General features: G+C 35.9%; 1 pseudogene; it reads left to right on the top strand.

The window, feature by feature from the left end:
* Window positions 1-2,358: 2,358 nt before the first annotated feature.
* On the top strand, window positions 2,359-3,202 carry LOC119513724 (annotated as a pseudogene).
* Window positions 3,203-4,135: the final 933 nt, after the last annotated feature.

Genomic DNA, 4,135 nt, shown 5'->3' with positions numbered 1-4,135 from the left:
ACTGAATGAAATAAAATCTCTGTAGATAAAAATTTGCAGATACAGTACAACAGTGCTTAGATAGAGAGGTAAACCTCTTATACTGACATAAAAAAAAGAAGAAAATTTAAAGTAGTCCTTAAGATTCTCCTTTAAGAAGCTTAAAATGAAGAACCAACTAAATCCAATGTAAGTAGAAGGAAGAAAATAATAAAGAAAAGCGCAACTGATGAGAGAAAAAATGGACAAGCAATAGATAATATTGATGAAACCAAACTGGCTCATTAAGATCAGTAAAGTTAGTAAAACTCTACCAGACTGATGAGAGAGAGAGAGAGAGAGAGAGAGCACGCACAAGCAGGGGAGAAAGAGAACAAATATTAGCAATATCAAGATTGAATACGGGACATAATTACAGGTACTACAGATATTTAACAGGAAATACAGTGATTGACCTTATGCCAATAAATTCTACAACTTAGAAGAATAGATTCTTTGAAAAAAACATATTACTCAAAACAAACATAAGAAAGTATACAAAATCACAATAGTCCTTTATCTATTAAAGAAATTGAACATAAGAAAATATCAGACCCTGGATGACCTCATTGGTAAATTCTACCAGACACTTATGGAAGAAACAATAACAATTTTAGACAACCTTTTTCAGAAAATAGAGACGATATACTGCATAACTCGTTGTATGAGGCCAGCATTACCCTGAAACCCAAACTAGAAAAGGACATTAAAAACAGAAGGAAGTGGGGGGGGGGGAGAAGGAGGGGAAGTAGGAAGGGGAAAGGAAGGGAAGGAGGAAAGAAAGATACACACTAATTCCTCTAGAACTAAGATACAAAATTCCATAACAAGAGTTACCAAGCTCAGTCCAGCAATAAGGACAAAACATACTAAATCTTGAGCAACCAAGACTTATCCTTGGATATGCAAGGCATATTCAGCATTCAAAAGTTGATCAGTGTAATTTACAACAGACTTAATAAGAAAATCTACATAGTCATCTCAATAGAAGTAGGGAAGGCATTTAACAAAATTCAATGCTTATTCCCAATAGGAAGGAAACATCCTCAACTTGATGAAGGTCATTTACAAACAAGTCTATAGCTAACATGATAATGGGGAAACTTAATAAGAAACATTTAAGGAAGAAAGACTGAATGTTTTATCCCTAAAATCAAGTACAAGAGTATTTTGTCGGCTCTCACCATTTCCATGCAACACTGTACTGGAAGATTCAGCCAGGGCAATAAAGCAATAAAGATAAATAAAAAGCAACCATAAAGGAAAGGAAGAAGAAAACTATGTATTTCATAGAGAAAACACATATAGAAAATCGTAAGGAATAGTCACAAAAAAACTATTACAATTAATTAGCTAATTTTTATAAACACAGAGCAATTACATTACTATCAGCAAACAACTTGAAAGTAAAATTAGAAAATGTTATTTACAATAATAGCAAAAGTTTGAAATAATTTAGGAATACATTTAACAAATTATGCATAAGGCATATACACTAAAAACTACAAAAGAGAAGTTAAAGACCCCAATGTTCATGGATTAGAGAACTCAATATTGTTAAGATTTCAATTCTCTCTAAATTTACCCATAGATGCAACTGTATCTAAAACAAATCCTAGCATGTTGCATTGTAGATTTTGATAAGCTAATTAAACAATTTAGAATATGTAGAGGACTTAGAATAAACAAAATTATCTTTAAAAAGGACACACACTACTTATAATGGAAAATAATCATGACAAACTATTATTGGCATAATGACAGACATACAGGTCAATGGAATAGAAGAGAGAGTTCAGAAACAGACCCACATGCTCAAATAATTTTTAGCAGAAATCCTAAGATAATTCAATGGAAGAAAAGATAGTCTTTGCAAGAAACAGAACAACTGGAAATCAGGAAGGGGAAAATGAAGCTCAACCATTACCTCAAAATTATATACAAAACTAATTCAAAATGAATCATACACCTCAATGTAAAAGCCAAAACTACAAATCTTCTAGAAAAAAACATGAGAAAAATTTTGCAATATTGGGGTTGCCAAAGATTTCTTAGAGAGAAAAGAAAAAGAAAGGTACTAGACATTAAAAAAAAAGAAAGAAAAGAAAAGAAAAGGAAAAAAATGAATTGGGTTTCATCAAAATTAAAAACTTTGCTATTCAAAAGACACCACCAGATGCCGGTGGTCACCACAGCCGCAGTGGTGAATGGGGATGAGGAAGGCAGTGGCAGCTGTGGCCAAGTACCGCTGCTCTGGAGTGGTCCACCCGGAGCAGCTCTGGGGAGGAGTCAGGTGTGAATTTGAAATCCTTCGGTTTCAGCACCGTGATTCCTCCAACCATGGGTTTGTCTGCATCTACTCCTGCTGTTGCAGTTCAGACCTCAAATGCTTCAGATCATCACGTGGCATCACCACCTTCGGGATGTCCAGTGCATGAAAGGAAAGTGAGAGGCTGTCCAGTGAGTGCAAAACCCTCATACTCAACCTATGAGAGCAAAGCAAAGCGTTCTCTGTGTCTGCCCACCAGGAAAGCGCATATGAATATGTGGAGTGTCCTGTTAAGGCCACCACATCTGGAAATAAAGAGAACCTAGATCCTTCAAATCTGATGCCACCACCTAATCAGATGCCGGCCCTGATCAGCCGTTTGCACTATCTATCGTCAAAGAGGGGACCTCCATTCCGAGAGCAGACTCAGAGAAAAAGTGGGTTTGTCCTTCAGAGCAGATGTTTTGGAATGCAATGTTAAAGAAAGGGTGGAAGTGGAAATAGGAGGATATTAGTCAGAAATATATGTATAATATTATTAGAATTCACAATCAGAATAACAAGCAGACCTGGAAGGAGATTTTGAAGTGGAAGCCCTCCATGCTATGGAATGTCCTTGTGGTCCATCATTGATCTGGTTCGGAGGTAAAGCTAAAGAGTATTCACCAGGGGCAAGAATTCATTCCTGGATGGGGTGTGAATTACCTTTTGACACACATGATTGGATTGTCAACCAATCGTGTGGTACAGAAGTTAGATACCTCATTGATTACTATGATGGTGGTGAAGTGAACAAGGACCACCAGTTCATCATCTCAGACATTCATCCCGAATTTGATTCTTTTAGCAGTGTGGGACAGAATGAAGGTTGCTTGGTGGCACTGGACTTCACAACCACTGTTTTATTTAAGATAGAAAGATATACATTATTTTTTTTTCCTGAGCAATACTAAACTATTTGCCCCAAACTGAATTGCATTCATAATGTAATGGGAACTTCAAGTTGGTAACCCCACTTGTTTACTTCACATAGGGAAGGGTCCCATACACCGTTCTCTTTTGAACCACATTTTCCCTTGCAGTGGATAGCAGATTATGTTGTTTTCTTCCCACTTAGCTTAAATAGTGGTCCCTTAGCTTTTTCCTTTTAACTGCATTGTTGCCTGTGTATTTGATTTAGAAAAGCCTAAACAGCCTTTGAAAAAGAACTTTGTTTTAAAATGTGAAGAAAGCTGCTTTTTTTTTTTTTTTTTTTCCTTACTGTTTTCTCATGAATACTTGATATGGAAAAAACTGAAAGCCAATTTGATGCTCAGGAACTTTTACTCACTAAAATATTTTAACTAAAACTGCTCGTTGCAAAAAAGTAGTTATGCTTTTCAAAAAGTTACTAGTATTTCTAAGGTCCCTATAATACAGTAGTGACCCCTGGCCGAAATGCAAAGGTATACACTGGGAATGTGTTCAGCAAAACATTCCAAATTCCCATTTATATAAATTTTCCAGCCTGGATCTTGTTAGAGAATAGTTTGAACTACACCATGATTTGATGGTATTCATTCTTTAGAATATGTATTGAAAATCTTAAAATATTTCCTGCTGCTGTTGCTCTAATACATTATTCTACTCCAAACAAACATGTCTCCTCATGGTCCCTTGGCCATTTGTCAGGCTAGTCCAGCTTTTAAGTCTTGTCCTTTCTCCAGGGCAGCCTAATTCCAAACATTGAAAGCCTGGCTCAAGTCACAATGCCAGCAGTGATCCATGCTTTAACATTTCATTATATTTTGTTGAGTGTTAAAATTGACAATAAGAGTGCTTTTTTTTTTCCTTTCAGATGTCAAATGT

The sequence above is a fragment of the Choloepus didactylus genome, chromosome 2, assembly GCF_015220235.1.
Source record: "Choloepus didactylus isolate mChoDid1 chromosome 2, mChoDid1.pri, whole genome shotgun sequence".
Classification (NCBI taxonomy): domain Eukaryota; kingdom Metazoa; phylum Chordata; class Mammalia; order Pilosa; family Megalonychidae; genus Choloepus; species Choloepus didactylus.
This window is presented reverse-complemented; position numbering and strand designations above follow the sequence as displayed.